Source organism: Rhinatrema bivittatum, chromosome 7, assembly GCF_901001135.1.
Source record: "Rhinatrema bivittatum chromosome 7, aRhiBiv1.1, whole genome shotgun sequence".
Classification (NCBI taxonomy): domain Eukaryota; kingdom Metazoa; phylum Chordata; class Amphibia; order Gymnophiona; family Rhinatrematidae; genus Rhinatrema; species Rhinatrema bivittatum.
Window position 1 is genome coordinate 260,768,971 of NC_042621.1, and position 23,964 is coordinate 260,792,934.

A 23,964-nucleotide genomic window follows, 5' to 3' on the forward strand; every position below is an offset into this window, starting at 1 on the left:
AATAGCGAGATCTTTCAGACTCCCCTGGTTCTTCATCCTGCACGCTGCCCAGTTGACCCATGTTGTGGTTCATTGAAAATAAGAATGCTTAAAGCCACTAGCTGTAGAGAAAATATTTTTATTAAATGCTATAAAATAATATAAATCTTAGACATTAAATAATAAGGTACCTTATGGAGAGGCAGAGTGCCACACAAGACACTAGCATAAACTCCTTCTCACGTGATTTTACTGATAACACAGCATTATATAGAATTTCAGTTGTATATTTCCAACCCCTAAACTAGGTTACATAATTGTCAAAATTTCTATGATTGGCTTTCTATTATAAACAAATAATCTGAAAGGCTGTATGGTAATTTGCTTTCATCCTCCGAGTTAATTAATCCTAGTCTCATATGTAAATGTTTTCTTGAAATTTGCCAGCATTAGCATCCTTGTGCTTGTTCTAAGAATATTTTCTATAATCTTAGATGGAATGTCAATTGGCCTCATCCTTGTGTTAGTTCTAGATATGTTTCTAAAATCTTGGACAGAATGTAAACTGACCTCGTCTCTGTTCTTTGATGGAATGTAAACTAACCTCATATCAGTTCAAAATGTTCTACAGCCTTGTATTTCATCATCATTTATCTAGCTTATGGAGTCTTTTGTCTAAGAAAAACAAGTGCAAGGCTGAGGCTATAGTGTTGCTAGCAATTACAAAACTGCTTATGATCAAAAATCAAAAACCCAGGAGTACAGGAATAATGACTTCATATGTGACATGTCAAAAAGTGTTTCACTGAGACTAAGGGCCTATGAGCACCCACATCACCCGGACCCCTCACCCTGCCCTATAAGCCCTAAAGCTTGAGATCTCCAGACTTGCTTTCCATCAAGAGCAGCAGATAAGTTAGATGGATATGCAGCATATGCGTGCTGTGGGTTTCGTTTTTTTAAATTCTGAGTTACGTGCATAAGTCTTGGTCCCACCCTGGAATGATCATGGCTTGCCCATGCCCCACTCCTTTACTGTCCTCTTATTTTTTACTTATGCACCACTATATACGTGCATATTATGTGGTTTTTAAAAATCCGCATTGCTTGCGCATGGCCCACATATGTGCATTGTGGGTATTTTTGCATGAGCAAAGCTTTTAAAATCGACCTGTAAGTGTACAATGTGCATTATTTGAAAATTGCTCTCATAAAGGGGTCTATTCAGTAAAGTTATTAATGTGATAATGTGCTTTAGATGATGAATTTATTGGTCAACACATATTACAATCATGATAATGCACATTAGCAGTAACATGCACTTCCTGGCAGACTCCTGCCCTGGCACTATGCTTCCCTGGCAGTCTCCTCCTGAAAGCGAGACCCTGCTTTCTGTTACATCTTTAATAATCCTCAAGTAGTATCATATTATCCTCTGCTGTGAATTTCTGTCTCCTACCTAGTTTTACATTATTAGTTCCTGGAACTACATTTCCCATCAGCCTCCTGCTTCATGGTCCTTCTGGGACCTCAACTTCTCTTTTTTTAAAGTGGCCTGCCCTCTACCTCTCTGGTTGTCTACTTTCTTCCTATCTTTAGACTATTTCTGGATGTGCAAATTATTCCTCTCATCACAGCATAATTCTGCTGTTAGGCAGTGTAAAGGAAAATATATGTTTTTCCTGACTTGTGGGCAGCTGGCTACTAGAGGAAGAGCAAGAGGATGCATTGGAAACCAATGAGGAGGAGCTAATGTCACTCTTGGGCAAAGTTTGTTGGGAGGTGTAGTTTTAAGGGAATATGGCCCGGGAACCAGGTTGAATAATTTATGAAACTGAGTGTTAGGGCAAAAAGTGCCCTAGCTGGCCTTGTACTGGGATTCTACTTGATTCAGGGCTGGTGCTTTATACACAGAGTCACAGAATGTCTCAGACAAATACAGTGCATGTCCCCACCCCTGAGGATCCAGATTGATCCTCAAGAATTCAGAAGAGATGCTAGGACATCAGAAAGGCATTCCTGGCATTTGGAAGGCTAGAAGGCCATGAATGAATGTGATTCCTAGTGAAGATCCATGAATTCTGTTAAAGAATATTATGTGAAGATGTTATATTGATGGCAATGTAGTCTGAAATCATACCCAGTGCTGTAGTGTGAAAGTTTTGTTTAGAGGTACTGTGTCTGTTTTGTCAAGAAGAAGATGTATTAATTTATTTCTAAACTTGACTACTTGCCAAATCATGATAACCTTGACCTTGAACTGGATCAACGAACTGGATTGTACCTAGCTCCAAAAATGTAAGCGTTTGTATTCTAATGTAATCTATATTGTATTTTCTATTGTGCCTGCAATACTTGTAAGTCAGATTATGTCTATGTTTAGTCCATATATGAATAAACAAGCATGAAGATATTATATGTACTGAACGGCTGTATCCTGCAGGAGCTTTCATCTTGATTTTTAGTAAGGCATTCTAGAGGTTAAATACAAGCTAGCATACTTCCAAGCAATGAGAAAACAACCTACACTAGCAAGTAGCTGCACGCCTTAGCAGCAGGCTGCCTCAGCTTCTTCCAGTTAAAATAAATTATTTAAAAAAAAAAGGAATTCCTTTTATTCCCTTTGGTCCATAATAGTTACTTTCCCTTTTTTCCCTTCCCACTGTATCCTAGGTCTCACCCATGTACAGGAATACAACTGGGCCAGTGGGTAGTGCCAGGGTGGGAGGGGGGTCTCCATTGCATCCGGACTGCTGCTGACGTCACTTGCTCCCCTGTTGGGCACACATCCCTGAGAGCTGTAATCACTGAGCAACAGGCAAGTCATGAACTATAAACCCTGGAACAGAAAAGTCCTTCATGCAACAAACTCCTAATGTAAATCTTAAGATTCAGATGAACTAAATGATTTTTCCCATAGGCATACAATGGGAAAAACCCTTTAGTACAACTATCCTAGGTGCAGGGACCTAAAACATCTGTGCCTTCCTTTCTCTTTGTTTACTGTGTTATACATCTTAATCATTTTATTTAACTCTTTTGATTTTCTCCATGCCATGCATATGAAGTATGCTTTGCAGATTGATGGTGTTTTATAGGTAATAATAATTACTTATTGATTTGTGTGGTGTTTCTGCTGCAAGCGCCTGACAGCATGATGTAGCATTTAAACATCACAAGTATACTGCCTGCCCTTCAGGGGCATTCACCGTTACTTGAAGCTATTGGTACTTCTCTCAATACTGCTGTGAAATATCCCGCTTGCACTGGGCTCCTGCATCTCCATGTACTAGCCATGACCAAGGAAGGTTCTGATTTTCTTCTTCTGATGTCCATCTCCAACCTGTCAGGATCAGTGGATCTTGCAAGCAGCAGCAGAAATGATAGGCCAGGACTCTAGTAGAGAGAGCGGTGTAAACAGGATGAAGCCAGAGTTAATTCACTCTCTGGCCCAGGCAGGATTAGGGCCTCGTTGTCCGCATCTCGGCTCTGTTCGAAAAAAGCCTGGGCCTGAAAACTGGTAGTGCCATCATCATCATCTGACTCAGAAGAGTCTGAAGACTGCAAAGGAAAGTTTTTTCATCATCCGTGATTGTCTTTTGTCTCTTTGCCAAGGACAGATATTCCCTATTTGTAATCTGACTCATCTCGCTTGATTTTTCGTATGTTATCTGACCGTAAAGCAGATCTAAATTGCTCAGTTGTCTGCACATGATCTTTTAAAGACTGGTCATAGGCTTTAATTGTCATCGAAGATTTAATTTCACTTTACGTTCATCTACTGAGATCCAAAGTGTTTTGGATACTTTTTTTGTTTTCTCAACACTAAGTACCATTATAGTATATCTCCTGAATAAAGGATTGTCTTTCGTACCTACTTATGGCTGTGACCCATTCCTCTGCCGAATTGATTTATATACATTTTTTAGATTGTTGCGGTTTTGATTATTCTTTTTTCAACATTTTCAGACTTTTTTCAACATTTTCAGACTTTTTGCACTTCCCCCTGCCCATAGCATAAAACTTCCGTAAGAGATCATTATTGAACTGTATATAATCATATAATCACGTTATCCATTAACTTGCATGTTAATTTTTTAACTGTTTTTTAACTTATTTTTTAACTGTTTTCTTATCTGTTTAGCAGTTTAGATTATTTTGTAAATTTGATTAATCCGTTCAATGTAAACCGCTAAATGAAGCGTCAGTTCCTGTTCTTTGTAAACCGGGGTGATATGTATATTATACAGGAACTTCCGGTATAGAAATACTATAAATAAATAAATAATAACATCCTTCAGAAAGAAATGTCATCTCAATTGTACAACTGAAGTCTTCATGGCTCCCAGCAGGACCAATTGATCCTTTTAGTAAAACCTTTATAGATTTGTTTCTTAATGATCTGGCAAAGTTAGAGCAGAAAAAAATCTCATATTTATCATGATATTACACATTCTGAGAGGCAGGCATTGAGAGAACTGTTGCACGATCCCAAGATTGTTATAAAACCTGCTGATAAAAGGGGTGGAATAATAGTGCAGAATATGGATGATTATACAAAAGAAATTTTAAATCAGTTGTCTAATTCTGAATACTATGTGAGACTCTCTGAAGATCCATCAGCAGAAATAACACGCCTAATTAATCTGAACTGAACATTGCTGAGGAATTAGATTTTCTTACCAAACAAAAATGTTTCTATAACAAAAAAATTTCAAAATTCCTTTGCCTAAAATACATAAATACATAAAAATCCCCTTCAACCACCTGGACATCCAATTGTTTCCTCTAATGATTCTCTGCTAGAACCCTTGTCCATTTTTGTAGATGTTTTTTGTGTGTGGCTGTACAGTATGCATATACTTATGTTCGGGATACAAAACATATGTTGAATAAGTTATCTCAGATTAATATTAATATTATGTCATCCTATCTGGTATCTTTGGACATGCGGTCTTTATATACTAAAGTCTCCCAATCTGATTCAATGATCATTATTGAGGAGATTTTAGAACAAAGACCAAGACCTGCTTGGATACCTACTGAATTTATCATACAGATGGCTCGGATTGCTCTTACTAAGAATTATTTCTTGTTTCAAAAGAAGTTCTGTTGACCAAAACATGGTTTTGCAATGGGGTCCATGATAGCCCCCAGCGTGGCAAATTTATATATGTCTAACTTTGAAGAAAAACATCTATATTCTTCTTCCTTTTTCTCCAGTATACATGGATGGTCAAGATACATCGATGATGTGTTTTTTGTTTTTTTTTGTGGTCCTCTTCGATTGAGGAATTACATTAGTTTCTGAATTGGCTAAACTCGAAGGATCCAAATTTATAGTTTACTATGGATTTTGATTTTTACCATCTGTCATTTTTGGATATTTGGATTTACAAATAGAACAGCAGATTGGAAACAACTATATATAGGAAACCCATTGACCATAATGATCTTTTACAGTATGACAGTTATCATCCATATTCTTTATGATCAAATTTACCGGTTGGGCAGCTTTTATGCCTATGCAGGATCTGCTCTGTGAAGAGTAATTTTTGTACACACGCTCAGGATCTGTGTCGATTCCTTCAACGTGGTTATCCTATGTGCATAATTAAGTCTGCACATAAGAGGGTTTTGAATGCAGAAAGGGAATGGTTACTTCCAAATAATCAGAAACCTACTATGTCTCGTTTGGTGTTTAGGATGTACTATTCGGACAAATCATGAATAGTCACTACAATTCTGCACAGGCACTGGCATGCATTGCGTCTTCACACATTATTTGAAGAACACCCCATGGTGGCTTTTAGAAAAGGAAGGAGTGTGAGAGACTTTGTAGTCTAGTAGTCTTGTCCTAAAAATCCTACACTGGCTTCCTATCCACTATAGAATACTCTTCAAGACTCTTACTATTATCCACAAATCGGTCTACCAACAATCCTCACTCCAACTCTCCATCCCGCTGGAACTTCATGCCTCCACAAGGCCGATCAGATCAGCATACAAAGGCTCTCTCGTCTCCCCCAAGCAAATCCTTGGTCCACAGCTCCATTCATAAACGAGCACTTTCGACAGCGGGTCCGCTCCATTGGAATTCTCTTCCCCCTGATATACGCCAGGAACAATGCCATCTATCCTTCAGAAAGAAACTGAAAACCTGGCTGTTCGCCCAAGCATACAGTTGAAGAAGCCTCTCTCAACCTTTATTAACTCACATACCCACCCCCTCCCTATTCCCCCCCCCCCCCCCAAGTTACCTCCCCTGCTCTTCCTTCCTCTGGAAATGTTATGCTAACATCTGCCTGAGATAACTCTCCAACCGAATTCAGCAACCTTATGTTAATTTCCATTTGTCTCGTTACCATTTTGGTACTCTCCAGTTGTATTAGTTTGAAATCTTTCCTTTCTTCCAAAGCCCATGTTTATGCCCCCTGTTCAATGTAACGTTTACCTTCTATATATTGTTAATTAGTTTCCCCTAATTTCATTGTAAACCGGTACGATAAGACCTTGTCTTGAGCATCGGTATATTAAAAGAATTTATTAATAATAATAATAATAATAATAGTACTGGTAGTGCTTAATATGATGGTTCACTAAGATTACTATTTATTTATTTATTTATTTAGCTTAATATGATGGTTCACTAAGATTACTATTTATTTATTTATTTATTTAGCAGTTTTTTATACCGACCTTCATAGTAGATAACCATATCGGATCGGTTTACATTTTAACAAAGGGTAAAACTGAGGTAACAATTCTGGTAAATAATAGATAACAGGAAAAGGAATAAGTCAAAGTTACAATCAACAAGGTATGGAAAACTTGGAGGCTTAAAGACAAGCTGGAAGGAAGATAGAGGCAGGTAGAATAAATATAACATGATACGAATAATTTAACGGGTTAGAGCATATGCTTTAACCAGGAAATGCCAGTGTCCATTGTTCAGGAGGAAGTGTGTCAAAGTCCTTGTAAGAAGTGAGGCTCAAACTAGTGATTATCCGGTGGATCTGGGAAGGCTTGGTGAAAGAGCCACGTCTTTAGTCTTTTTCTGAAGGTTAAGAGGCAGGGTTCCAATCTGAGATTTGCTGGGATATTGTTCCAGCTAGCTGGGCCTGCAATTGAAAAAGCTCTGTCTTTGGTCGTAGAGAGGCGAGTGGCTTTAGTAGGGGGAAATTTCAGAGTGCCTTTGTGGATATCTCTCGTTGGTCTGTTAGAGGAGTGGAGTTTGAAAGGGATATCCAGGTCGAGTTGGAGTTGCTGATGGATGGTTTTTGTGTATTAGGGTAATAGATTTGTACAGGATTCTGAAATTTACTGGTAACCAATGTAGGTTTCTGAGGACGGGGGAGATGTGTTCACCGCGGCTGGTGTTGGTCAGCAGTCTCGCTGCCGCATTTTGTAACATCTGCAGTGGTTTGGTGGTAGATTTAGGGAGGCCTAGAAAGAGGGCACTGCAGTAATCTATTTTGGCGAACAGAAGAGCCTGGAGGACTGTCCTGAAGTCTTGGAAAAATAAGAGTGGTCTCAGTCGTTTCAAAACCTGTAGTCTGAAGAAACTGTCTTTGGTAGTTGTGTTGACCATTTTTTTAAGGTTTAGACGATTGTCTATTATTACCCCAAGGTCTCTAACGTGCGTACAGGTGATGTGAGCATTGTGCGGTGAAGGTGGAGGAAGATTGTTTTCATTTGAAGAGATGAAGAGAAGTTCCGTCTTTGAGGCATTGAGGACCAAGTTTAAGCTGTTGAGTAGATTAGTAATGGATAGAAGACAGTTATTCCAGTAGGTGAGAGCTTTTGAGATGGATTCTGTTATTGGGATTAGAATCTGTACATCATCTGCGTACAGATAGTGAATTAGGTTGAGGTCTGTCAGTAGTTGGCAGAGGGGGAGGAGGTATATATTAAAGAGGGTTGGAGATAACGAGGATCCTTGTGGTATGCCAAGGGAAGATTTTGTTAGAGGTGACTCCTTGTTATTGATTTTGACTTTAAAAGTCCTATTGCTGAGAAAGGACCTGAACCAGTTGTGGGCTGATCCGGAGATGCCGATATCCTCAAGGCGATCCAGGAGGATGGTGTGGTTGACTGTGTCAAATGCCGCCGAAATGTCTAACAGAACTAATAAGAAGGAATGTCCTTTGTCTAATCCCATTATAATATGGTCTGTAAGCGAAATGAGGAGGGTCTCCGTGTTGCGTGATTTCCGGAAGCCATATTGCGAGGGGTATAGGATCTTATGGTCCTCTAGATATTCTGAAAGCTGGGTGTTTACCAGTTTCTCTGTAAGTTTGGCAACGAATGGCAGATTGGAGATGGGTCTAAAGTTGGCTAGTACATTAGGGTCTAGATTGTGTTTCTTGAGGAGGGGCTTAAGAGAAGCAGTTTTTAGGCTGTCTGGGTAGCTTCCTTGAGTTAGAAGGCTGTTAATAATATTTGTTAGAGGTCCTGAGATTGTGTCTGGAATAAGCAGCAGGAGTCTTGATGGGATATTATCGGCCGGATGACTAGATGGTTTCTGTCTTTTTAGAATGGATTCAATCTCTTTGGTGGAGATTAATTCGAAGCTGTCCAACTTAGGTTTAGCGAACAAATTGAAATTCTCATCTGATTTGAGAGGTGTTGTATTAGGAGGAAGGAGGGCGAGAGTATTTAGGATCTTCAGTTGAAAAAATGAGGCGAGTTCATTAGCCTTGGATAGAGCTTGTTCGTCTGGAATAGGTGGCGGGGTTGATTTAGTTATTTGTGTTACGTAAGCAAATAGGGCCTGGGCGTCATACTGGTAGTGGTGTATTTTGTTGGCGTAATATTCCTTTTTTTTTTGTAGTATGCAGGTCCTATAGCGATGTAAGAAACCCTTGTATGCTGAAAGGGTAGTTGAGTTGGGGGTTTTTCGCCATCTATTTTCTTTATGGCGTAAGTCCTGTTTCATCTGTTTTAGTTCGGTGCTGAACCAAGGTTGATTCCCCCTTTTTTTTTGGATTGATTGTTTTGGAGGTTATTGGGCACCATTTGTTTGCGACTGCTTCAGTAATTGTTTGCCAGGAAGATAGGGCTGAGTCGGGATTAGACAGGTCCAGGTTGGAGAGTTCCTTGGAGAGCTGCTCGCTAAGTATATCAGATGGACATGATTTCCTGAATTGAATGGTGGAAAGGTGCGGAGAGGTGTGAGTCTGTTTGTATGTGGAGAAGGATGATTCTATCAAGAAATGATCTGACCAAGGGATTGGGGTACATGTGGGATCAACCGTGCATGTGAATTTAGAGTTAATGAATATTAAATCCAGGATGTGACCAGCTTTGTGTGTGGGGCTGTTGATAGTCTGAGAGAATCCCATAGCAGTGAGGGTGGTGAGGAAGGCTTCGCAGTACTATGTTCTCTCTTCAATAATGGGAATTTGTGCTGTTGTGCTGTTACACACATACAATCTATTTTGACTCTATTATGTTATACATATATAATATATTACATACATTTTAATAATCAAATTAAAAACACAAAATGCTAACTCCTTCAAGCCATATACCAGTTTGAACAAAAAGTAGAAATTACATTTGTATTTCCTGATAATATCAAACTTTTGTACACAAACTATAATTCTTAAATATATAATCTTTGAATGTAAAGCACTTAGATTAAGTTAAACTGTAATTTACTTGGTCATATTAACTACTACTAAAAAAGGAATTTATAAAATATATGCACTGAGATTTTTTAGTTAAATATCAAAGGGGCGCTTTTCCACTTTTCTAGTTGAGTTCCCAATTCTGACATGAGATATAGGCCAAACTTGACTATATACAGTATATAGCTAGTAACAAGCTGAATAAAAGAGTAGCAAATTCAACATTTATGGTACTATGATTACAAAATGCAAGAAATTCACCTACAGAGTATGCAAACAAACAATAATTAGCCTTTAAAGTCTCCAAAAAAGGAATGGACTAGAGAGAAAATTGCTCCAATTAGAGTAAAAAACTTGAATATGTTTGAATCCTTGGTGGTTTAACTGAGCAATTAAAAGGTTTATACTAGGGAAAATGCCAATGATATTTGATGGTATAGTTAAGCCCTGAAAAGAAAGGAACTAGGAACATGTGAAAACCACATGTGTTACCATATGGATATTACATTTATACATCAGAAGAACTACTGAAACATTTTTATTCACCTGCCAAATATATTCCGTAGCCTAAGAGAAAATATAAGAAATCTTTTAGTGTGTAAAATCTTAACATGCCTTTGATCTTTCATTACCTCCTATGACAGAATCCTGTGCAAAAAGACAGCCAACTTTTCTAGTAGCTACAAAGTTTAAAGCTGTAAAGTTGGCATCAAAAATTAAGGAAATATAAACAATACGCAGTCAACTATGTTACATAAAATTTCCACTTGAGCTAATTAGAAAAATCTCATAACATTTACAAAGTTACAAGCATGCTTTTGACTTTGTTTAACGATGAGAAAACAGGAAGTGTTTTCAAAATGTTGTGTTAATTGGCTGAAAGCAAAAGTTGTCAAATTTTCATACATCTTTTATATTTTTATTGTAGTTTGCATGCATGAGCAATTTTCATAAGTGAGCATGTGTTATGTTCAGGCTTGTGGACCCTTGGCCGACGAGAAGATGGTATACTTTTAGGAGGGTCCGTAGGCTCTCTCGTCGGGTGGTGAGGCAGAACAGGAGGCAGGACCAGCTGACCCTTGGCACTGGAGACTGAGGCGAACACGGAGACGATGAAGAGATGAGATAAAACGCTGTGTCTTCACCACTGGTGGTCTGTGGTCCCCCCGGGAGGAGCCCGTAGGGACCCGACCGCTGGTTCTTAGGTGGACCTAGGGAGGTCAGGGTAACGGTGCAAAGGCCAACTGGAGCTTTGTCCTGGAAGCCCACGGTCCCCCCAGGAGGAGCCCGTAGGGACCCGGGCCACTGGGACTTAGGTGGGCCCTTGGAGACGGAGTCTTAAAGGAGTCCTAGGTCGAGTGCCAGATGGTCGTCGCTCACCAGTCCGAGGTCGTGCACCAGAGGATCACCGCTTGCCAATCCGAAGTCAGGAACCAGAGAATCACCGTAAGCCAATCCAAAGTCAGGAACCAGGAACACCAAGACGAAGCAGGAACCAGGAGCCAAGCTCAAGGAACTCACCGAAGCAAGCAGACTAGACAGCAATCGAAGACGTTGCCAAGTCGAGGAATGAGCAGAGGAAGTCTCCCTTTATACTTCCTCTGCTCCGGCTCATAGGGAACAGCTGAGCCTGGTTAAAGGGATCATGTCCCTTTAAGGCTAATGAGGAGGCGCAGCCTCGTGCCTAAAGATGGCGGCGGCCATCTTTGATTTTGTCCCGCGGAGGAGAGACGCCACTGGACGCCGTGAGGGGGGAGCAGGACGGCTCCCCCTGCAGCAGGCAGCTCGGGAGGCCATGCGGGGGTGACGGCCAGGATCGTAGCCCTCCCCCGGGGCTCCCATGGCGCGGGAATGCCATGGCTAAGTTGGGGGCCGCGGTCGTGGGGTGCCACGACCGCGGAACACAACAGCATGTGGTATGTAGAATCTTGCTACAACAAACTTTGCAGAAAATTCTATATCATCATCTTGCTTGTAATGTTTAAGACATTAATAAGGGAATAATTTGTTAGGAAAATATATTCCATACTGTAAACAATTCATGGAAAATGCGTACATTGATGCATTTTACAACCAATGCAATTTCAATAACATTTCACTAGACCCCTCACGGTAGTGGGGTAGTTTGGGGTAGTAACCCCTCACGGCGGTTACTACCCCAAACCAAATATGCCTGATACTTCACTTTCAATGCATATACAGCATAGCTCTCTGCTTCAATGACAGGGGAGAAGAATAACTGATACTTCACACATCCAGCAGAGCTCTCTGCTACAACGGCAAGGGAGAAGAAAAAGGGTTCGCACTCAAAAAGCGGGGAGTAGCTGGCTTGTTACGGCGGTTACTACCCCAAACCAAATGTGCCTGATACTTCACTTTCCATGCATATCCAGCATGGTTCTCTGCTTCATCGGCATGGGAGAAAGACTGATACATCACGCATTTCCAGCATAGCTCTCTGCTTCAACGGCAGGGGAAAAAAAAAACAAAAACAAAAAACTGATGCTTCACGCATATCCTGCATAGCTTCAATGACAGGGGTGAAGAAAAAAAGGATTCGCAATCACAAAGCGAGGAGTAGCTGGCTTGTTACGGCGGTTACTACCCCAAACCAAATGTGCCTGATACTTCACTTTCAATGCATATCCAGCATGGCTCTCTGCTTCAACGGCAGGGGAGAAGAAAAAAAAAAAAAAAAAAACCCAACAAGGGCTGTACAACATAGTCTAGGTAAAACAAATAAGCATGGGTGTAGCTTGCTTATCGCGGCGGTTACTGCCCCTACTACCCCTAACTAATCAAGCTAGATATTTCACTTGGATGCAGCTCCATCACTGCTCTCTACATTAATGGTGGGGGTGGAAGGGGAATAGAACAAGGAGCTAAGAGAAACAGATAAGAATGAGAGAAAAAATGTGTGAGGCTTGCTGGGCAGACTGGATGGGCCATTCGGTCTTCTTCTGCCGTCATTTCTATGTTTCTATGTTTCTAGACAAATACAAAGGAATTCATATCTGCAAAATGTTGTGGCATGTTATACTTAATAGGGAATTGCTCTGATGCCTCGAAATATATTTGGCAGAAGTGAATAAAAATGTTTCAGTACATCTTCTGATGTACAAATGTAACATCCATATGGTAACACATATAGTTTTCATTTTTTCCTAGTTCCTTTATTTTCAGGGCTCAACTATACCTTCAACAAATACCACTGGCATTTTTCCCTAGTCTGAACCTTTTAATTGGTCAGTAAAACTACTGAGGTTACGAATATGTTCAAGTTTTTTGTTCTAATTGGAGCATTTTTCTCACTAGTACATATCTATATAGTACTAGTATATAGTACTAGTACATAATGTTGGTGGGGGTGACAGGGTGCCCAATTCTGCCCTTTACTGGTGAGGTTGTCCTATGGTGGTATGGTAGCTGTGGCCTCACATGTCTATTTGCCAGCCGTGGGTGTCAGAGGTCCCCATTCAGACCCTGCCCCTAAATGTGATGTCACTGACATCAATCTCACATTCCATTTTTGAACCAATCTGACCTGGCCATGCCAGTTAAATGTTAACCTCCAGGACAGGAGCAGCACAGGAATCAGGAACAGGGCTGGCTAAAGCAGGAACAGGTGATGCTGGGTTTTCTGCCTCTACCGGCCACCTCCTCCTTGGGTTGAGCCCACAGGTTCTGGTGGCCAGCAGGACCTAAGCTGGAGGTGCACTGCAAGGGCAGGGACTAAAGGATGCACACTGGGGCAGAGTTAGATGCAAGGAAGAGTCAAAAAAAAGGTGTCCACAAACAGAGCACAAAACAGAGAGTGCAGGACAGGGATAAAAACAGGGCAACAGAACAAAGACAGACAAACAGAACAAAGACTGACAAACAGACAAATAGAACAAACAGAGACAAACAGTAGGCCACTATGAAAGGGCCAACTACAGAACAAATAGACAAACACGATACAAAAGCAAGGACAAAGCAAATACCAAAAGTGCCACAAACCTGGGCCAAAAGGCAAGGAACACAGAACAAATACTAGGAAGCTAGAGCTAGGAATACAAGTGCTAGGAACAACGATGGCAGAGTAAGGAGGCTCCAAGGTGAGGCAAGGTATAAGGATTAAAGATGAAAATTGGTTCTTGCCTGCTAATTTTTGTTCCTGTAATACCACAGATCAGTCCAGAAAAGTGGGTTCTGTATCCCTACCAGCAGGTGGAGTCAGAGAACAATTAGAGCTTTGGGCACTGCTACATAACGAGAGCGCCCCCTGCAGTCCCTTAGTATTGACCTGTACCCAAGCCCACACTAACAGAACTAAATAACTTCGTCACTGGCAAAAACCAGACCAAACCACTGCTAAAAACTGCTCCATGAATCATGTCTGCAAAAAAGGAGCTTCAACAATAAAAAACTTAAGCAGGTTCTGACCAAGACAGTCTTTCAGTATCTGAAGAAAGGGGTGGGCCTCTGGACTGATCTGTGGTATTACAGGAACGGAAATGAGCAGGTAAGAACCAATTTTCCTTTCCTGAACATACCCAGATCAGTCCAGAAAAGTGGGACAGCAGAAGGAACAGGAGAAAGCTGTCTGGCACAGGAAGGATTAGGACCGCCTGGTGAACACTCACTGGTTCTGACAGGAGACTAACTTTGATGCGCCACCATATTTAATACTGGCACAAAAGATACTTGGGACCTCTTACCTGAAGCCCTAATTCTGTGTTCAGCCTTCGCATTGTCCAAGCTTTTGTCTAGACTTTTCACATACATCTTTTGCCTGAATCTTACTTGGATTTTTGCCTGAGCGATGTCTGGGATTTTCAGGGTTGGGATCTCACTCAAATATTGCCAAATTGACTGGGAAGTGGAGGATGCTCCACGGTTGGCCTGGAGGAACTTCCCCATCACCCTTGAGCTGTAAATAGATATGTGGACATTTCCTGCCTAACAGACATAACACATTTCTGACCGCTCAGGCCCCTCACACACCCGACCACATCCTGACACAGTCTCATCCCCAAAACATACATTGGAATTGTTTTAAGTCAGCGATCCACCTGATGATATGTTCTTTCATGGACTCGTTTCCTTTCTTGAGCTAGGACATTTTGATATTCTGACAGATGGGTGGTCAGCTGTCTTGTCTCTGGAACAAGAGAGAGGGCGAGGCGTATTTTCCCTACCATGCTGTGTCTATGAGAAGAATACTTAGTGCCTCTGGCTCTCTTGCCCAGAGCCAGTTACTCAGAAACTTCTGAAACCAATTTCCAATTCTATACCATCAGAAACCCCCCCCCCCCCCCTCCACACACACACACCCCCCTCCATCATTGGCTCTTCCTGCTTCTGAGTTAACTGTAAAATTAAATCTCGATTCACATATAGGAGATGAATAATGCAGCTCTTTCTTCAGAGCGTTAGATGGGATTTATTTGCCCGGGTCAGAGTAGCTGCCTCACTCACCTGTGGCTCTGCTCTACCACTTTTATGTGAAATGAGCCTCAATCCTGGGTCAATAAATCACGCGTTACACTGCAAAGAGCATTGCTGCTTCCATAGTCATCACCCACCCATCCTGTCCTATGCACTCTCTACTCACAGAATATAAATGAGACATGTTTGTTTATGGAATCTGTAATATATGGCTACTGAATATAGACAAGTAAATTGGTACGCACATGACAGCAAACCTGCCACTTTCCTCTTCCCTCCCTGTCACTCTGCCAATCTGATGTCATGCTGCTGTTATAAACAGCAGCTAAAGGAGCAGCTGCAAAATTATTGATGAAATACTGTGTGATGAGAACATAGCTGGCAGGGTAGAAAGCTGTCAATTAGGCAGCTTGAGCAAGCACTGCCTGGGCAGGTTGAAGAGACCAGCCTTGAAGGTCTCTACCACCACCACCACCGTTCCCCTCCCCCTCCCCAGAGCACTTTAACCCTGCACCTCCCAGCTCCCAGCCTCCTATCACCCGCTTTCCTGCACAGTGCCAGAGACCAGAGCTTTAGGCGTTTTGTTACCAGTCGCTGAAAGCTCAGGCCAGAGCCGGCAAGCCAGAGAGAAGGAATCAAAGACTGGTGAAAGGGGAAACTACTTCCCCTCAGGCTTGGCTCCCGGGCTTTCATTAAATATCAATCGCCCAGAGCTGCAAATGAAAATTTTATTTCCTTGACAGCAGTCTTTGACAGCATCCTTTTCTTTTGATCTTCAGATCCTAAACAAGCCGGCCGGCTCTGTGGCAGATTCAGCTCCCTGAAACCTGGCGCTGGGGGATGAGTTTTGAGGAAATCTTGAAAGGACGTGCGGGAATGTGTCAGTGTTGCAGTAGGGAAACCTCTGAGCGTGACCCAGGTCGGCCAAACCTCACCCAAGCCCACGTGTAAAAGAGGTCTGCAGCAGGAAACGAAATCATTTCAATTTGCTTTTAAAACAAAATGAAAGAAGTGGGGCATGCGATGCTCTGGTGCTCAGCGGTTGCTGATGTTCACTGCTCCCGACCCCGGTACTGCATTCTGAGTCTCTGCTATTATTTTATTTACGCAATATAAAGTTAATTACCATAAATCTGAGCTTTTTCCCATCGGGGTCTGTGCCCAGAGAGATATTCCCTCCTGCTTTGCACCCTGTAAGTGTTAATAGCATGTTGACTGGGTTTCTTTGGGGATATAAACCCCCGAGAGAAAAGTTGCAGACCCTATGGAGACCTAAAGAGAGAGGGGGTATGGCTTTTCTCAATCTGCAGGCCTATTTTTGGGCCACTCGCCTTGCAGGGGTCTTCACATGGTTATATAAAGATAAGACCATTCCATGATTCTTGCTGGAGGTAGAACTTGCGAGGGAGGTGGACCTTATATCCCTGATCATACAATCCACAATGTCTCTATCTAGACGACACGTGTGTCGCTGGTGCCCACTTACAGCTACGCACATGGAAGTCTATGTGTAGAAGTATGGGGTTCCTGGGGAGTTTTCCAACGGGGATGGTGCCACTGTGGCATAATCCAGCCCTAACAGTGCACTCGTTTACTACAGATGCTAAGTTATGGTCGGATGAGGGTCTCTGTTGCCTGGGCCAGCTATACAAATGGGATGAACTTAAATCATTCCTGGATCTGAAATTTGAGTTTGATGTACCCAAACACTCTCACGCCTATTATGATAAATTTTTAAGGGTACTGGACAAATGCCAGTCAGAGGAGTGGACTTGGATAAGGTTTATGGTTTATTTGTTGTTTTATACTGTCACATCAGTAATAAAACCATCACAATGGTGTACATTCAATAAAAAAGTGACGACAATAGGAATCGGATAAAACAAGCCCTTTATTGAAACGCCCGACTCTGGCCGAGTTTCGCTCTTTGCACAGAGCTGCCTCAGGGGCAACTACAAATAGACACATAAGTAATTAAAACACATATATATATAAAAAAAATAAGAAATGATAAAGGAAAATGTGCACATATCATAAAAGCTTTTCACATAAATAATAACATAAATAATAACATAAAATTGTCATACAACCAAAAAGACATAAAACCAAATAAATACATATATATATGTGTGTTGACCAAAGAAGTAAATAAACTTAAAAAACATGTATATATGAAAAAATAAAAACATGATGAACAAATTACAATGTATGTAAACTCAATCATAAATAAAATGAAAAAGCTGACAAAGCGAAATGCAAAATGCAAAAAATTGCAGAGATGGCGACCTTGTGTCAAATGTAATATATAAGTTGTAAATATAAATGTAAAGAAGCCAATAATAATTAATGCTTACTTAATAAATCCAGGACTTGGGATTGTCAATGTAGAAAGTAGCATATTAGTTGTCCTAATTGTATGAAAAACAAATATCAAATGAAAAAATGTGAAGATAAATAAAGATAAGGAACAATATACTCAAAGTAGAAATATAAAAAAGGAAGAAAGTCAGATAGAATCAAATTTATGGAAAGCAAAAAAGAAATAAAAATGAAAATAAAAACAAAAACGTGCTTAATGAAGTGTACCTACAGCATGGATGAATTCATGCGAAAACAATTAGATTTTTCTTATCCACATAGCGGGGCTATGAATAACAACTGTAATGTCAAACACATTCGATGTGTATAAGCTGTAAAAAATAAATGATATATTAGATAAGTTTAAAAAGGGGAATGAACATATTAACTTATTGTATCTAAAGGAAAGGATGACTTGTTGACTTGTTAAGAACTAAATATAATAAACAATGATGATATGTTAACTTACTGAACCTAAAGAATGGATGAAAAAAAATATATAGTGTGTTGTGGAAAACAGCAGGATAAGATGTATGGCTTAGTATCTCTAAAATATGTGTCAATTAGTGCTGCTGACTAATAATCTTCACAGAAAAAGGGGGTTTGAAAGATGTGCTATGCTTGAAAATAGCTGACAAAAACAGAGGCTTAAAAGTTATGCCGTAAGTCCAACATTTCTCTACTCTATGACAACGTGAAGCAAAATACTTAACCAAATAAACACTCTTATTGAGAAGTCGAACAGGCAATACTTACAGCCAAACTGACGAGCAAAGTCACGAATTGTCAAGCACTAGAACGCCGAAAATGACGTCATTTATACAAAATCACGTGAAGCAACGGCGATTTTGGCGCCAAAAATTAGGGGAGGATCAGAGACGCTGTCATTCATGCAAAACAATGGCGATTGAAAACGCTATGAAGACTAATGTGAAACACTGGAATACTGTGAATAATATATAAAGAAATATAAAAACAATATAGACAAATGGATTGGATATAGTAAAACCTAAGGCTTAAATAAAGAAAAATCAAACGATATAGTATGTGGTTACAGTAAAAGAATAATGTAAAAAAGTGGGATAACAAAAATGAAAAATAAAAAATATAAAATATATGGATAGGAATACTGTAAAAGATAATAATAAGTAAATAGATAAATAAATAAATAAGCATCCTGTAAAAAATAAATATCCTATAAAAAATAAATAAACATTCTATAAAAAATATTATTGGCTCAAATGTAAAATGTAAAAATATTAAAAATGACACAAGGTATATTTTATAGATACACTCCAAGATCTAATTCACTATTGAGACCTTCTGGTATTACAGTATTGAATTCATAAATAAATTTTTGTTCAATCCTAAGTAGTGCACTATTAAAATCACCACCTCTCCAGTTGATATTCATTTTATGTATCACACAAAACTTGAAATCTGTAAATCTATGACCTTTATCAATGCAATGTGCAACCATGGGTTTGCCCTCTTTCAGTCTGTTGATTGCACTCTTATGTTCAATAATCCTGCGGTTAAACTGTCTAATAGTTTTTCCTATGTACCACTTGTTGCAAGGACACATAGCCACGTATATAACACCTGAGCTCTTGCAATTACTTGAATGATTAAGTTTGAAAATCCTGTCCGTGTTTGGAACTTTAAGACTCTGTGTTCTCAAATTTACAATGCAAACGCTGCAGTCTCCACAGGGACTATGACCTGCTTTTCCTTTATTTTCTATCTGTGCCATGGGTAAAACTGAAGGTACTAAAAATTCTTTAAGATTTTTCTCCCGTTTGTTTGCCACCATTATTTGACTATCTTGAAAAGCTGGAAGAGCTTGGAGGATATGCCAGTGTTTTCTGATGACCTGTGTAATACTGTGTGATAAACCTGTGAATGTAAGTGGACATATTATCTTATGCATTTCTTTCTTTTCGCTTTTTCCCTTTGTCACACCTTTGTGCTTGGATTGTAACAAGACAGTACGCTGTTGTTGATCAGCTCTCGCAAAGCATTCATCTATGCAGTCCTCAGGGTAACCCCTATCCAAAAACCGTTGTTTCATCTGCTCAGATCTCATCCTAAACGTAGTTGTGCTTGTACATAGACGTTTAAGCCGTAAGAATTGGCTGTAAGGGAGGTTACGTATGAGTGTTTTATTATGACAACTGTCATATAATAAAAATTTGTTCCTGTCGGTAGGTTTGTGATAGATATCTGTTTCAAAACCTCCATATGTTTTCTTGATCAGTATATCCAAAAAAGGTATCTCTGTTGAATTGAATTGCATTTTGAAATTCAAATTTGAATCTAGACTATTCAACCATTCTAAAAACTGTAATAAAACCTCACTGCTGCCATTCCAAACTAAAAACACATCATCAATATATCTTTTCCAAAGTACAATCTTATCTTTAAAATGATGCTCAGTTAAAAACGTTTGTTCAAAATCAGCTACGTAGAGGTTGGCAATAGATGGGGCCATAGGAGACCCCATAGCTACACCTTTGATTTGCAAGAAGTATTCACAATTAAAAGAGAAAAAATTATTGGTGAGTGCTAAAGTTGCTAATTCGATGATAAACTGATTGGGTATGCGAGAGTTAACATTGTGTGTATGTACTATTTTCTCAACTATATCGACTGCCTTAGTTTGTGGTACATTGGTATAAAGTGATTCAACATCTAAAGTGGCCAAGATTGTGTCTGTATTATCTATCTGTAAATCCATAAGTATCGTAATCATGTGGGCTGAATCGCGTATATAAGATGGAACTTGAGATACGTGTGGACGTAGGAAGGTATCAACAAAAACTGCCAAGGGTTCCAGAAGAGACCCATTGGCAGAGATAATTGGTCTGCCAGGAGGATCTTGTAAGGATTTGTGTACCTTTGGCAACACATATATCACAGGCATCATTGGGAAATCAACAGTCAGGAATGCTATCTCTTTTTTAGTTAAAAAGCCAGCAGAATCTCCAACTGCTATGATGTTATCTACTGCTTTCTTGATCAGACCTGTTGGATCTTTTTTTAATTTTTGATAAAAGTTGGTGTCACTAAGGGTGGATCAATTGTTGTAATGGACAAATCAAAATATATTAGAGAGATTGAAAGACAACTTAGTGACACCAACTTTTATCAAAAATTAAAAAAAGATCCAACAGGTCTGATCAAGAAAGCAGTAGATAACATCATAGCAGTTGGAGATTCTGCTGGCTTTTTAACTAAAAAAGAGATAGCATTCCTGACTGTTGATTTCCCAATGATGCCTGTGATATATGTGTTGCCAAAGGTACACAAATCCTTACAAGATCCTCCTGGCAGACCAATTATCTCTGCCAATGGGTCTCTTCTGGAACCCTTGGCAGTTTTTGTTGATACCTTCCTACGTCCACACGTATCTCAAGTTCCATCTTATATACGCGATTCAGCCCACATGATTACGATACTTATGGATTTACAGATAGATAATACAGACACAATCTTGGCCACTTTAGATGTTGAATCACTTTATACCAATGTACCACAAACTAAGGCAGTCGATATAGTTGAGAAAATAGTACATACACACAATGTTAACTCTCGCATACCCAATCAGTTTATCATCGAATTAGCAACTTTAGCACTCACCAATAATTTTTTCTCTTTTAATTGTGAATACTTCTTGCAAATCAAAGGTGTAGCTATGGGGTCTCCTATGGCCCCATCTATTGCCAACCTCTACGTAGCTGATTTTGAACAAACGTTTTTAACTGAGCATCATTTTAAAGATAAGATTGTACTTTGGAAAAGATATATTGATGATGTGTTTTTAGTTTGGAATGGCAGCAGTGAGGTTTTATTACAGTTTTTAGAATGGTTGAATAGTCTAGATTCAAATTTGAATTTCAAAATGCAATTCAATTCAACAGAGATACCTTTTTTGGATATACTGATCAAGAAAACATATGGAGGTTTTGAAACAGATATCTATCACAAACCTACCGACAGGAACAAATTTTTATTATATGACAGTTGTCATAATAAAACACTCATACGTAACCTCCCTTACAGCCAATTCTTACGGCTTAAACGTCTATGTACAAGCACAACTACGTTTAGGATGAGATCTGAGCAGATGAAACAACGGTTTTTGGATAGGGGTTACCCTGAGGACTGCATAGATGAATGCTTTGCGAGAGCTGATCAACAACAGCGTACTGTCTTGTTACAATCCAAGCACAAAGGTGTGACAAAGGGAAAAAGCGAAAAGAAAGAAATGCATAAGATAATATGTCCACTTACATTCACAGGTTTATCACACAGTATTACACAGGTCATCAGAAAACACTGGCATATCCTCCAAGCTCTTCCAGCTTTTCAAGATAGTCAAATAATGGTGGCAAACAAACGGGAGAAAAATCTTAAAGAATTTTTAGTACCTTCAGTTTTACCCATGGCACAGATAGAAAATAAAGGAAAAGCAGGTCATAGTCCCTGTGGAGACTGCAGCGTTTGCATTGTAAATTTGAGAACACAGAGTCTTAAAGTTCCAAACACGGACAGGATTTTCAAACTTAATCATTCAAGTAATTGCAAGAGCTCAGGTGTTATATACGTGGCTATGTGTCCTTGCAACAAGTGGTACATAGGAAAAACTATTAGACAGTTTAACCGCAGGATTATTGAACATAAGAGTGCAATCAACAGACTGAAAGAGGGCAAACCCATGGTTGCACATTGCATTGATAAAGGTCATAGATTTACAGATTTCAAGTTTTGTGTGATACATAAAATGAATATCAACTGGAGAGGTGGTGATTTTAATAGTGCACTACTTAGGATTGAACAAAAATTTATTTATGAATTCAATACTGTAATACCAGAAGGTCTCAATAGTGAATTAGATCTTGGAGTGTATCTATAAAATATACCTTGTGTCATTTTTAATATTTTTACATTTTACATTTGAGCCAATAATATTTTTTATAGAATGTTTATTTATTTTTTATAGGATATTTATTTTTTACAGGATGCTTATTTATTTATTTATCTATTTACTTATTATTATCTTTTACAGTATTCCTATCCATATATTTTATATTTTTTATTTTTCATTTTTTGTTATCCCACTTTTTTACATTATTCTTTTACTGTAACCACATACTATATCGTTTGATTTTTCTTTATTTAAGCCTTAGGTTTTACTATATCCAATCCATTTGTCTATATTGTTTTTATATTTCTTTATATATTATTCACAGTATTCCAGTGTTTCACATTAGTCTTCATAGCGTTTTCAATCGCCATTGTTTTGCATGAATGACAGCGTCTCTGATCCTCCCCTAATTTTTGGCGCCAAAATCGCCGTTGCTTCACGTGATTTTGTATAAATGACGTCATTTCCGGCGTTCTAGTGCTTGACAATTCGTGACTTTGCTCGTCAGTTTGGCTGTAAGTATTGCCTGTTCGACTTCTCAATAAGAGTGTTTATTTGGTTAAGTATTTTGCTTCACGTTGTCATAGAGTAGAGAAATGTTGGACTCACGGCATAACTTTTAAGCCTCTGTTTTTGTCAGCTATTTTCAAGCATAGCACATCTTTCAAACCCCCTTTTTCTGTGAAGATTATTAGTCAGCAGCACTAATTGACACATATTTTAGAGATACTAAGCCATACATCTTATCCTGCTGTTTTCCACAACACACTATATTTTTTTTCATCCATTCTTTAGGTTCAGTAAGTTAACATATCATCATTGTTTATTATATTTAGTAGTCTTAACAAGTCAACAAGTCATCCTTTCCTTTAGATACAATAAGTTAATATGTTCATTCCCCTTTTTAAACTTATCTAATATATCATTTATTTTTTACAGCTTATACACATCGAATGTGTTTGACATTACAGTTGTTATTCATAGCCCCGCTATGTGGATAAGAAAAATCTAATTGTTTTCGCATGAATTCATCCATGCTGTAGGTACACTTCATTAAGCACGTTTTTGTTTTTATTTTCATTTTTATTTCTTTTTTGCTTTCCATAAATTTGATTCTATCTGACTTTCTTCCTTTTTTATATTTCTACTTTGAGTATATTGTTCCTTATCTTTATTTATCTTCACATTTTTTCATTTGATATTTGTTTTTCATACAATTAGGACAACTAATATGCTACTTTCTACATTGACAATCCCAAGTCCTGGATTTATTAAGTAAGCATTAATTATTATTGGCTTCTTTACATTTATATTTACAACTTATATATTACATTTGACACAAGGTCGCCATCTCTGCAATTTTTTGCATTTTGCATTTCGCTTTGTCAGCTTTTTCATTTTATTTATGATTGAGTTTACATACATTGTAATTTGTTCATCATGTTTTTATTTTTTCATATATACATGTTTTTTAAGTTTATTTACTTCTTTGGTCAACACACATATATATATGTATTTATTTGGTTTTATGTCTTTTTGGTTGTATGACAATTTTATGTTATTATTTATGTTATTATTTATGTGAAAAGCTTTTATGATATGTGCACATTTTCCTTTATCATTCTTATTTTTTTATAT

General features: G+C 38.9%; 2 long non-coding RNA genes across 2 annotated transcripts; one reads left to right on the plus strand and one right to left on the minus strand.

The window, feature by feature from the left end:
- Positions 1 to 17,395: 17,395 nt before the first annotated feature.
- On the minus strand, positions 17,396 to 18,191 carry LOC115095000. The gene is made up of 3 exons (XR_003857664.1): positions 18,156 to 18,191; positions 17,632 to 17,731; positions 17,396 to 17,449 (listed from the first exon to the last, which is right to left on the minus strand). It is a non-coding gene; the product is annotated as an uncharacterized LOC115095000 (long non-coding RNA).
- Positions 18,192 to 22,805: 4,614 nt separating this feature from the next.
- On the plus strand, positions 22,806 to 23,601 carry LOC115096283. The gene is made up of 3 exons (XR_003858020.1): positions 22,806 to 22,841; positions 23,266 to 23,365; positions 23,548 to 23,601. It is a non-coding gene; the product is annotated as an uncharacterized LOC115096283 (long non-coding RNA).
- Positions 23,602 to 23,964: the final 363 nt, after the last annotated feature.